We start from the raw sequence: 13,662 nt of genomic DNA, 5'->3' as shown, positions 1-13,662 counted from the left end.
CTTTTGCTTTTAAGGGTAGAGGAGAGATTTAGGGTCTTTTAGCAATAAAAGTGATCCAAAAAAAAATGTTTTAAGGGACAGTGTAAAAATGAAAACTATATAATTAAATAAATAATAATAAAATAAATGTAAAGCACCCCTGTCACCACGTGCTCGCGTGCAGTACTGAACGCATACATAGGTCCATGCCCACATATGTAAACGGTGTTTGCACCACACATGTGATGTATTGCCACGAACATCTGAGCAAGAGCAATAATTCTAGCACTAGACCTCCTCTGTAACTCTAAACTGGTAATCTTTACAGATTTTTAAAGTGTCGCCTATGGAGATTTATAAGTATCGTAGTTTTGCGCCATTCCACAAGCATGTGCAATTTTAATGCATGACATGTTAGGTATCTATTTACTAAATCTAACATCATCTTTCAGGTTAGACAAAAAAAATGGGGTATATATTATGTTGTTTTTTTTTCTATTCATTGAAGTGTAATTTTTCCAAAAGAATTGCGTTTGAAAACCGCTTTGCAAAAAAATTCAACGACCATCATTTTTTCTCTCTAGGGTCTCTGCTAAAAAAAATGATTGGGGGTTCTAAGTAATTGTCTAGGAAAAAATATGGATTTTAACAAATGTCAGAAAAAGGCCCAGTTAGCAAGTGGTTATAAAGCTGAGACACACGAGTCATTTTGACATGGCTTCTATTGTACATAGATTAAAAAGCCATAAATACTCAATAGCCCAATTTAAATAAACTTAATGAAAGACCACAAAACATAATAATAACTAAAAATGTCAAAGAAATAAATAGCAAAAACTGAAACAAAACCAAAGACTGTCTTCATAGCCAAGCATATTTTTTAATGTAAGAACCTAAATAATTATACACACATTTAAAAAACCCCATAAAAAATGTTCACCAGTCTGCTGTACAAATATATTATAAAATGGTCCTCAATGAGCATGTGGGCATATGAAATCAACACTATTGATTCTAAAAATTAATTTTGTGAAAATGATCTGGCATCACACTATAAGTGCATCTCATCAACATTTTCAAACACACCTGATCTGCTTAGTTTGTCATCATTCATCAAAATTCCTTACTGTGACATCCTCTGACTGAGAAATTAAAAGATCCAACGACTAGATACAAAAAATATCCCTTTAAGTGTGTCGGTCTGCTTGCTGGGATTGGTGGGCACCTTGGCTCAACACCGAGCAACCAAGACCCTTCTAAGACTATTGCTATTCTATGCAAGGAGAACTCAGATTCTCAAATGGAAACAACCCAATGTGCCCTCACTAAACCTCTGGAAGGCATTGATTAAGTCTTCTATACCACTATATAAGCCTACATACCATTCCAGGGGATGTTCAGCCAAATTTGACAAAATATGGAACATTTGGCTAAAATCACACTCAACTAATGCCGCTCAATTCCTAGGACCCCAGTTGGCTTTGGCATTAAGTCCTAAAATCTCCCAGATTTTGTGTACTCTCTATTTTCCTTCAGAGTGTATAGATTCAGTATAATATATCTTTCTACCTCTGATCTCCAGAATGGTGGTTACTGAGTTTGATACGTTGTCTTATCTATCCTAATACCATGTGAACATGAGCAGTCCAAAACTTTATGGGTTTTTTTTTTGTTTTTTATTAGACTTTGTTGGACTATGTTAGTTTCTCTGTTCGAGCCGAGATATGCCCTGAGGCTCTGTTTTGCGAACCACTCTTTAAATTGAAAACTTAACAAAAAAGAATTTACAAAAAAAAACCTATATACAAAGAATATACAGTATATGTAAGAACACGGCTCTAAAAACAATGAAAAAAAAATATTATGAATGAAAGCACCCAACAATCAACATATAGTATTTTTCTGGAATTTTTTTTGTAGATAAAATCCCTCAAATAAACTTGACATAAGGGTGTGAGGATCTTATCTCCAAATAAACCCTCGTACACACGGGCCAAATATCGGAAAAAATCAGCCAATATAGTAGAAACCGGCCAACACTTCTGTTGAACGAACATGCTGAAAAACCAACAGCTGATAAGCATCCGATCAGCGCTCTCAGCCAATGGCTGCTAGCACTGACCAGTGTGTTCTGGCAAGGAGGCAGTACCCCTTTCAGAACACAATAGTACAGCAGGGAGATCGCTGTACTAACATTGCATAGTTAGTACAGAGACCGTAATAGAGGGGGAATGGAGCGCTGAGAGGTGCTGCTAGTGGGTAGATAAGGGGCAGTAGCGTGGAGGATAGGATATGTCCAGGGGGTAATAAACAGTTAAAAACAGTTAAAGATGGTTAAGGTTTCTATGATGAGCAGCAGCCGGCTTGTCAGAGTAGAAGGGACTCTGTGGTATGAAAAAGCAAAAAGAAAAGCAGCGCTGCTCTAAGGGTTGCTTGATGCCTGAGGAAGGAGCATGCATTCTCCGAACACGAGCGCGCTACAGCCACGCCCCCCACTCTCCTCCACCTGGCGTCATCTTCCTAGGAACCTGCTGACGCATTGTCTGAGGGAGCCCCAAGCCATCAGAAGCTGCGGACTCCACCGCAAGCAGCCGAGGCCGGCCCCGCCACAGCCCAGCTGTTTCGTGATGTGACTCTGCGTTGCCCAGGAGAACCTACCTATGCCTATTTCTTATCACACAAATGTGAGTGTACAATTTGTAATAAAATAGTATTTTTAACTACTTACTACCCTTAGAGCAGCGCTGCTTTTCTTTTTGCTTTTTAGTACAGAGACCGCCTCAGTTTTCTTTTTCCTTCAACCTGTTTGGTTGAAGGAAAAAAAACTTACTGTATGTACTAGGCATTGACTTGTATGGATCCATTGCATGTGACAAAGTCATACAATTTACAGTGAGCCTGTAATGTTGCAAGTCTATGTTTATTAAAAAGTATGTCCATAGAGGATTCTGCTACTAAATAGAAAAATATTACAGCATCATTCATTCATATCACAGCATCATTCAAGCTTGTTTGCAAGTATACTTTTAATGCACAGATTTCTTGCGAGTAAAAGCATCATATAGTTCACACTAAGCTTCTCATGGAGAAAAAATACAGCGGCAATTTACACAGCACTTTACATACTACACATTAATATCAGTCCCTGTCTGCAAGGAGCTTACAATGTAAGGTACCTATCTCACATGCATATAAGCATACTAATGCCACCCGAAAAGAAGCCAATTAACCTGCCAGCAATGCTGTATCCTGGCCTAGGCCGACAAGTCCCAGGCCTAGGGCAGAACTTTGCAGGGGGGGCAGAACGCCGGTTTGCGCTACACTGTTAGTGTAGCGCCAGTATTATGGGGCAGACTGGGCTGAGAGGCAAATTAGTCTAGCGCCTCCATAAAGCGGCCGCACTGCTTCCGGTATGTGGGTGGCTGGCATTCTGTAACTGTGGGAGGGCGCTGCTTCTAATTTTGACTGTCCTATCATCCTGGGCCACAAACCTTCCTCACATGTTTTCTGCTGTACAATTGGCATGGTTATATATTGTTAGTCCTCTCCATAAAATTATCAGAAATTTGTGCTTAAAGTAGAACTATAGGCAACACTTTTTTTTTTCATTTTGGATCCAAGGGAATCCAAAGCCCCCCCCCCCCCAGGCCCTCAGAACTAGTGTCCCCACTCGAAAATTTCAGGGCAGGTTAAACAAGGGGTGTGGCCTCAACAGGAAGGGGTGGGTCATATTTAAATTAGGGGGTACACGAGTTTAGTCAGGCCTAGGGCAGCACAAAACCTAAATACACTTCTGCCAGCAGACCTTTGGAGTGTGGGAGAAATCCAGAGGGAGCCCACACAAGCACAGGGAGAACATATTAACTTTATGCAGATAGTTTTCTGATACTGATACTGACACTAACCTAGATAAGACCCTGATCTAGGTTTTTTTTTCTTATTTTTTAATTTTTTTTTTTACATTCTTCTTTTCTATATTGTTTTTTTTTTTCTTTTTTAAGAAACTATGTATCTTTTTCTCCAGGGGTGTGTTTTACGGCTAGTGATTACTGTGAATGCCAATCACAGCGATCATGTGATTGGAAGCCATTCCTCCAGGCTCTTAATTATTAATATGAGACCCCAGGCTGTCAGTCAGTAACAGTAACTAAATGCGCACCCACCTTGGCAAATTGGCACTTTAGTGTTTTGGAACATCATCTATTTGGACTGGATGCCTTGTCAATGTACCTATCCAGAATTTCAGCCTGGTATAGGTTTATTGATGATGCATAGGTTATGTGGATTGGCACAGTGGATACGATAGCTGAATTTGGGAAATGTTTGGGACAAAATTGTTTTAATTTGACATTTACAAGCTGAAATTCATGTACCTGGCTGGACCAAGTACTTATTTTAAGCTGTATTGCACTTATTTTAGGCTGGCCATACATGAGTCATTTTCTAAAGAAACCCATGACTCATGACGTAATGCATAAGGCGGAGCTTGGGTGATCATAAACTGGAAGTTAAATTTTTGCATGTGTGAGCAGTGGTATTTCTTAAGCTTTTAAGATGTGCAAGAGTTTGCTAATATAAGATTGTAAGCTCTAACGAGCAGGACTCTCTGATTCCTACTGTGTTAAAGTGTCTTGTATTTGTACTGTCTACCCTCAAGTTGTAAAGTGCTGTGTAAACTGTCAGCGCTATATAAATCCTGTATAATAATAATAATGTGAGTGCAGTTTGATAGAATAAAGTGTGAGTACCTTTTATACCACACCATTGGAGACTGTTTTTTTGCTCTTTTTGGCATGGCACAACTGAGTGACACAGCATTACCATGTGGGTATTAGGCAGCCTTAAGGGACCTGCACCCAAGTTTCCTGGAAGATAGCTGAAGAGCACAGACGGGCACCCTGATGGACAGGAGGCCCTGGAGAACTTGCTATATATGCACAGAGGGGCATCCATACATATAGGAGAACCTCGTGGAAACATTACATGTGTTATATGACTTTGCATTTATTGTTGGTCATATTTCCAAGTTTCCAAGAAAGCATTGTGAGCACTGAGGTGGTACAAGAAGAAGGATCCTGTTATGACACTTTTTTTCACTGGTTTCTGGGCAATTTGCACTGGAAGGTGCATGAGTCCTATGTATGCACTATATATGGACTTGTGGCACCTACAGCAAGCACACAAGCTCACAGACTATACACCTACCTTTACACAGGCTATCCCCCTTCAGTCTCTTATGAATGTTGCTGCTAGACTAATACACCTTACTAACCGATCTGTGACTGCTGCTCCTCTCTGCCAATCCCTTCACTGACTTCCCCTACCCCACCATATAAAATTCAAAAAAACTAACCACAACATACAGGGCCATCCACAACATTGCCCCCAGCTACCTCACCAACCTCATCTGCAGATATCGCCCAAATCATCCTCTGTGCTCCTTACCAGACCTCCTGCTCTCTAACTCCCTTGTTACTTCCTCCCTTGCTCTCCTCCAGGATTTTTCCAGAGCCTCTCCCATGCTTCAGAACTCCCTGGCCCAGTATGTCCAGTCAGCCCCTACCCTCTCTGCCTTTAGGCGATCACTAAAAACTCACTTATTCAGAGAAGTCTACCCCACCCCCATGTAAGAACTGTACCTGAGTCCCCTCCATCAGATCATCCTCGCAGCTATTACCTTTTGTACCACCTCCCTTCCCTTTAGACTGTAAACTCCATGAGCAGGGCCCTCCTGTTCCTACTTTTCCCCCTCTTTTGCCATGTTATATCAAGTTTATTATTACTGGAGGATCATCGTAGTGCAACATTGAGTGAAGGTGTGCACGTAATGCCATAGTGATTGTTTTTGCAGTGCATCTTTTAACCAGATGATTTGTTTATCAATATTTATTGATGCATGCACATTTGCAATTCTGCAAATTCAGTGCAGAACTGTCCAAGAGGTCTGTGCATGATACGCATTCCTGGAAATATGTATATCTAGAAATAGGAACTCACTGAGAACAATTTGATTTTGTTATTGGCAACAGATTTGTGCACTACAATTACAGCTATACTGTATGCAGGTGCACATGCATTTGATATTTTGCAAGTTTGGTGAGAATAGCAATGGATGTGTAGATGACACCTATACCCAGAAAAAAAGTTTCTATTAGCTATAAGAAACTTAATGAGAGCTGTTTATTACTAGCAACACATTTGTACATTACAATTATGTTTGCAAACAAGCCTATATCGATGGTGGAAAGTTTGGTTGAACATAGGTGTGGACATTGATATGAAAGTAGAGCTGCACGATTAATCGTTAAAAAAACGTGATCTCGATTCAACCCCCCTCACGATCTCTATGCAGAAATTCCCGATTCATTCATGTAACAAGTGTAGAGAGTTCTCTGCTCACTCAGCTGTCAAAAGAAAAAAAACGGGCAGCCTGCCAAGTTTTTCACAACATTGTCCACGCTGGTAGGTAACTATAAACACTGTAATTTTTCGTTCTTAGATCAAAGGAATGAATTATTGTGTGTAAATAAGGGAAGTTTAACCACTTAAAGACTAAACCTTTTTCTGACACTTGTTTCTTACAATGTTAAAATCAGTATTTTTTTCTAGAAAATTACTTGGAATCCCCAAACATTATATATATATTTTTAGCAGAAACCCTGGAGAATAAAATGATGGTTGTTGCAATATTTTACGTCACACTGTATTTGTGCAGTGGTCTTTCAAACACAGTTTTTGGGGAAAAAATACACTTCAATGAATTAAAAAAAAAATAACCAGTAAAGTTAGCTTAATTTTTTTGTATAATGTAAAAGATGATGTTACGCCATGAGAATCGTGAGAGAATTGTGATCTTTATTCTAAGCAAAAAAATTTGGATTCTAATTTTAGCCAGAATCGTGCAGCTCTATATGAAAGTGCTTGCACTTGCAGTGAAATGGATACTTGTCATAAATAAAACAGTAAGCACTGTATGACGTTGTCACTAGCAATGGACTTGTGCATCATACTTGCCCCTGGAAATAAGTCTGCATCAGCTATGAGAATACCAGGCGAGAGCTGTATGTTATTAGCAACAGATCTGTGTATTATAACTATACTTACAAATAAGCTTGCATCAACAGTGGAAAGCTTTTCTACGTATTAAAACATCTTCTGAACATATTTTACTACATAAATAGATTTGCAGCATTGCAAGTTTACTGTAAATTATATGATGTTGTTACAGCAATGGATCTATATAATTCATTCATACTTGGAAACAAGTTTCTCACATTCTATGTCAAGTTTATTAGAGAGATGTCTACATTTAGGTAAATTATATCCAGAAAAATACATATATGGATTGGTGGGTGCTTTCATTCTCACTATTTTTTGTTTTAACCACTTCAAGCCCAAGGATGTTTTACGACGTCTTTGACTTTCAGTAGAAATATCTGAATGATGCCTGCAGCTACAGGCATTATTCAGATATCGTTGTTTTCAGCTGGCAATTTTGTGCACCATAAAATTGATCATAGTGGCAGTTCCGCCGCTTGATCATTCTTACAGGCAACGGGAGGGGACATCCCCCCTTTCTGCTGCCATCCAGTGCTTTTCCGGGCTCTCTTGTGCCATTGGGGACCCGGAGAAAAAATCGTCCGTCACCAGATGACGACCATAGAGATGTCTGGTGACCAGATGGTCACCAGTCATCTCTATGACTGTTGGAGGCCTGGGTGCGACGTTATAACGTCGCGTCCAGGCCGCGGATGTAAACAAGGACGCGTTCGCGGCTGATAAGCATGAGATCATCGATTTTTTTTTTTTTCCGATCTCATGCTTTCCAGCCTGGAGGAGAGATGTGAGGTCTTATTGACCCCGCATTTCTCCATAAAGAGGACCTGTCACGAACGATTCCTATTACAAGGGATGTTTACATTCCTTGTAATAGGAATAAAAGTGATAAAAAAAAAATGTTAAAGAAAGTAAAAATAAAAAAAATTATATAAACCAACACAAAGTGGCACATAATTGTGAAGTGGAAGGAAAATGATAAATGTTTTTCAACATTTTTTACAAATAAATATCTGAAAAGTGTGGTGTGCATTTGAATTCATGGTTTAGATCAAAGCATATTCATGTGTTAGAATGGCCCAGTTAAAGTCCAGACCAAATCCAATTGAAAATCTGTGAAAATTGCTGTTCACAGAAGCTTTCCATTTAAGCGAACGCAGATGTTAGTCTCGCCCACATATGTAAATGACATTCAAACCACACACATTTGAGGTATCGCTGCGTGCGTTAGAGCGCGAGCAACAATTCTAGCACTAGACATCCTCTGTAACTCTAAACATGTAACCTGTAAAAAAATTGAAAGCGTCGCCTATGGAGATTTTTAAGTACCAAAGTTTGGCGTCATTCCATGAGTGTGCGCAATTTTAAAGGGTGACATGTTTGGGTATCTATTTACTCAGCGTAACATCATCTTTCACATTATACAAAAAAATTGGGCTAACTTTACTGTTTTGTTATTTTTTAAATCATGAAACAGTTTTTTTCCCAAAAAAAGTGTTTGAAAAATTCTTACCATGCGAGATAAAAAGTTGCAATGCTCGCCATTTTATTCCCTAGGGTGTCTACTAAAAAAATATATAATGTTTCGGGGTTTTGAGTAATTTTCTAGCAAAAAAATGATGATTTTTACATGTAGGAAAGAAGTGCCAGAATAGGCCCGGTATGGAAGTGGTTAAAGAGCTTATGCTGGCAAGTATCAACATAATATGACTACCATGTTCTTACATATACAGTATATTCTTTGAAGACAGTGCCTTATAAAAGTATTCATACCCCTTGAAATTATCCACATTTTGTCATGTTATAACTGAGAATGCAAATGTATTAAGATTTTATGTGGTAAACCAACACAAAGTGGCACATAATTGTGAAGTGGAAGGAAAACGATAAATGTTTTTTCAACATTTTTTACAAATAAATATCTGAAAAGTGCGGCGTGCATTTGAATTCATGGTTTATATCAAAGCATATTCATGTATTAGAATGGCCCAGTTAAAGTCCAGACCTAAATCCAATTGAAAATCTGTGAAAATTGCTGTTCACAGAAGCTTTCCATTTAATTAGACAGAGCTTGAGCTTTTTTGCAAAGAAGAATGGGCAAAAATGTCACTCTGTAGATGTCCAAAGCTGGTAGAGACATCCCCAAAAAGACTTGCAGCTGTAATTGCAGTGAAAGGTGATTCTACAAAGTACCGACTCAGGGGGCTTAATACAAATGCACGCCACACTTTCACATATTTATTTGTAACAAATTTGAAAACCATTTATCATTTTCCTTCTACTTCACAATTATGTGCCACTTTGTGTTGGTCTATCACATACAATCTCAATAAAATACATTTACTGTACGTTTTTGGTTGTAACATGACAAAATTTAGAAATTTCAGGGAGTATGAATACTTTTTCAAGGCAATATACATCTGTTGGATATTTTAATTTCTCGGTCAGAGAATTACACAGAATAGAGATTTGCTAAACGATGATAAAGTAAGCAGATCACGTGTTTGAATGTGTTGATGCGATGCACATATAGTGTGATGCCCGATATTTTAAATGCATAGTTTTTAGAAATACTGATGTTGATTTCATATGCCCCCATGTTCATTGAGAACCATTTGCCAATGTATTTTTGTAGAAGATCTGGGTTTTTTTAGTTTCCATTGGTTTTAAGTGTGTACAACTATTTAGGTATTTGCATTATTAAGCACACCTAATTATGAAGGTAGTTTATGGTTTTAGATTTTGCTATTTATTTGATGATGATTATTATTATTTTAATTTGGTGATCCATTCAGTCTATTTAAACAGGGCTGTTGGGGATTTGTGGGTTTTGATATGTTTACTAGAGACTCCAAATCAATCTGAGCAATTAAGAGGTACTGGAGTCATTATCAGTGTTGTTCATGATACTTGTATATTTAACATTTCTCCAAAGCATGGCTGGAAGGCTTCCAGTTAGTGTTGCATCATGGATACAATTTTACTGGTTTAATGGGACAATAAAAAACTTGTTCCAATGACAGAAACATGACAAAGACCTAAAAGTCAAAGCCAGAAATGCTGGCCTCTCCAGTTGTCAGTTGTCTGTCTCTAATAGGTTACTGCAGAGAGGTTATCTATATTACTTACAGTATCAATGAAAAGCCTTTGACATGCTATATTTTATTGTTAAATAGAATTTCAATTTGCTCTTTAAAGTTGGCAACGTTCTGCAATTCTAAAAGTGGTGGCATGTCTGTTGGCAGAGCTTGCTTGCTTTTTTTCTCAAATGCTTACAAAAATTAATGATATAAACAAAAACACCAAAATGTTAAGGTTTACCCTTTTAGTGTTTTCAAAGGGCATACAGTAACAAGCAGACAAGAGCATTACCAAAACACACACATCAAAATAAAATTTTGTTTTAATTTTCCTTCCTAATAAATGGGAAACTTAAAGTAGAACTAAAGGCATGTTTTTATTATTTTGTATAGAGTAAGGGAGGGTTATAATCCCTGTCATGTTTTTTTGTCATCTGTGTCTCATTGCGGAGATTTCCCTTTACTTTCTGCCATTGTCCAAACAGGAAGTGAGCAGAAATTCCTGCAAAGTGAGGGAATCACAGGATGTCACCAGGGTCACCGGAACTAGTGTCCTCATTGCAAAATGACCCATCTATTATTGTTCTGGTGTTAAAACAAAGATTGTTTTTTTCTTTTACTTTCACTTTCAATTATAATGGTAGACAGGACAAATAGAGAGGGGGATACTAAAACCTGAAGAGAAACACAGGATGGTGCGCAATAATGAGTGAGCACCCCCAGAGGATATATAAAAGTCCAATAATAGCATATCCAAATGATTAATCCAATATCAGTCCATGACATGAGTGGTGGCTGCTGACCCCAGTGTAGAAGAGGACTCTGTTGTGTAAAACAAGAAAAAAGAGGCAAATCACCTTCTAAGGGTAGTAAGCGGACTTGTCAGCATCGCCAGGTGTACACCTTTGGAGACGGCTTACTGTACATGCAGATGACTACACGAATGGGACAATAGCGACTTTTTGTGAAGAGAACATCGTTTTTACTTGCACATGTGAGTTGCCAATTACGTTTTAACAATAAATATGTCCACTTACTACATTCAGAAGGTACTTTCCCTCTTTTCCCTTGTTTAACAATAAAAACCTGACATGTTTAATCCCTCTCCACTCTATACAAAATAAAAAATAAAGTTTTGTCTGTATTCGTACTTTAAAGATTCCAAGACACTTTTGGGTGGCACGCTACCACAGTTTAAATAGGACAAATTGATAGCATAGAATGGCAAGAATGAACATACATTAGACATTTGCCATTCAAACAACAGAAAAAGTAATATTTCAAAACTACAGTAGATGATGTAACATACTCATTTAATACCTTATAAGTAAACCATTATTTTTTCTACATATTTTTTCCTACATATTACCCTATGGCATGTGTGCAGCTTGCAATGCAATTAAGCCCTCCTATCCTCCAATAAACCAAACTGTGTGAACAAATCTGAAGCTTTTTTTTTTAAGAAAACAGAATAGAGGGTGAAAATGGGAACAAAATAGAAAGAAAACTGAATAAGAAGATATACTGGGGATTGTATCAAAACTGGAACAGCCAAAATATGAAGCAACTGTGCATGGCAGCCAATCAGTTTCTATCTTTCATTTTCAAAGCCTAAAGTGGAATTCTGGGATAATAATCATGGGATGATCTCATTCCCCCCTGTCAGCCAGCACCACTGCAGAGCAAAGGAGGGAGCGCCAACAACTGACGAGCCATAGTAAGCTTATGGGTGACATAACCCCTCCAGCGTTTACTACCCGTTGTTGAGCGCTCTCTGCTCTGCCCTGCAGCTGTCGCTGGTTAACATAGGGGAGTTCATGTGACTAGACCTGTGTGGCTCACAAATAGCTAACTATACACATCTTTCTTACACAGATTAGTGAGCATAGGTGTTAGGAGGGTGGAAGGGAAAGTTTTTAGTGTAGTTAGGATTATCCAGATTCTGTTTGTTCCTATTTTGATCATCATAGTGTAAAATACACAGTGACTGCTAAGGTGTGTGGCAGATGCTCAGTACTAGTAAAGTACAGTTCAGTTATTACCAGCGATGCTGCTGCTAAGAAGAATCACAGATGTAATTCTCCACTGAGCATGTGTAAAGGATGGTGGCCGGCTTCCTGAAGATGTTTCTCCTTGAAATAACTTCCTAAAAATGGATTTTGGACCTTCCAGGGTGTAACTATTTGCTCCTTCTCTGAGTAATGCTGGCCATACATGGATCGAAATGTGTCTGGTTCAGCAGAGACCAGATGAATTTCAATCCATGCATGAGCAGGTGGGCTGTACAGAAGTCAATCTACTGATCAACTTCTGTGCAACCAGCTTGTCTGGTTTTCCTCAATCGATCAGTGCCACAGGCTATAGCTGGCAGCACTGATCAATCTCCTGCTGTCAAAACACAATAACTCAGTAGGAGTGATTCCACCATTCAACTAAAATGTGTGCAGTAGAGCACTAGAATTCTGTCTGGTTTCGAATGCTAACACTTCCTCTCCTAGTCTTAGTGCAGCTGTGCATGGAGTTACAGAAAGCTAATGTCAAGGTAGGTTAAACATTTAGGCAGGATGTATGTAACTAAGCCCTTTACTTCTAACCATTTACCAGACCTGCACCTTTTCTTTGTTTCCATCTGGTTGCACGAAAACACAGGTCCATCATGGTGCATTAGGGATGTATATTGGAATGCCATTCAAAAGGAATGCAACAAACTCAACAGAAATGTCTCCAGGTTCCATAATGAGTTAATGAAATAAGGTGGGGTTATGGAGTCTGTAGAACAAAACACCCAAAATCTGTAAAAATAAATATCCATGTAAGAATGGCAACCACTATACAGGTATATGCCAATGAAAATTGTTGAATACTAAATATTTATAATAATTCCTTCCAAATAGACATGTTTAAAAAACACAATTGGCCAAGTAATTAAAATGAAATAAACATACAAAAAACCCTAAACAATCCTGCTCTAAATATCCATATAAGGGTAATAGGCAATCCCCTACTACCTCCCAACCTGCTCCGTTGGAATCATGGACTTTGATAAGTACTGTATATTCACTTCTAGGAATGGGATTAGCCCTCTGCTGGCTTTACTTTGGCTATAGCATTGCACTAGTTTTACTATGTGAACTTTGTTGTGAAATGTGATGTTATCCACTTGTCCCCAAGAATTGGAATACAGCTGCAAATTTTGCTGTGGTGTACACATCTCATATTAGGGTTCCCAGAGGCTCTCAGTGTGTAAAAAACTATCGATGGCTGTAGGTTTTCTGTATAATTGGTCAATCTCCAGGTCCAAAAACCTTACCTTGTGTGGATCACAAGGTCTTGTAAGCTTCAAAATATAATTGTCTTGATCTAAACTAGCCACAAAATGTGAGGCCTCCTCCTCCTACAAATTTTGCTGCAGTTTGCACGTATCTTATTTGGAGGATGTTGAACTGCATGCGATGCATTCAAGGTGGTATTCACCTATTTGTCTGGAATGTTTACAATGCTGTTGCCACACATGCATGTACAACCTATTGTGCTATTGAGCCCCCTT

The 13,662-nt window shown here is 38.5% G+C and overlaps 1 protein-coding gene across 2 annotated transcripts in view; it reads right to left on the bottom strand.

Moving 5' to 3' along the window:
* LOC141140128 (uncharacterized) overlaps nucleotides 1-13,662 on the bottom strand; it is a 618,302-nt gene that overhangs the window by 378,722 nt on the left and 225,918 nt on the right. The window lies entirely within an intron of this gene.

This window comes from Aquarana catesbeiana, linkage group LG04 (assembly GCF_042186555.1).
Source record: "Aquarana catesbeiana isolate 2022-GZ linkage group LG04, ASM4218655v1, whole genome shotgun sequence".
NCBI classification, from domain to species: domain Eukaryota; kingdom Metazoa; phylum Chordata; class Amphibia; order Anura; family Ranidae; genus Aquarana; species Aquarana catesbeiana.
This window is presented reverse-complemented; position numbering and strand designations above follow the sequence as displayed.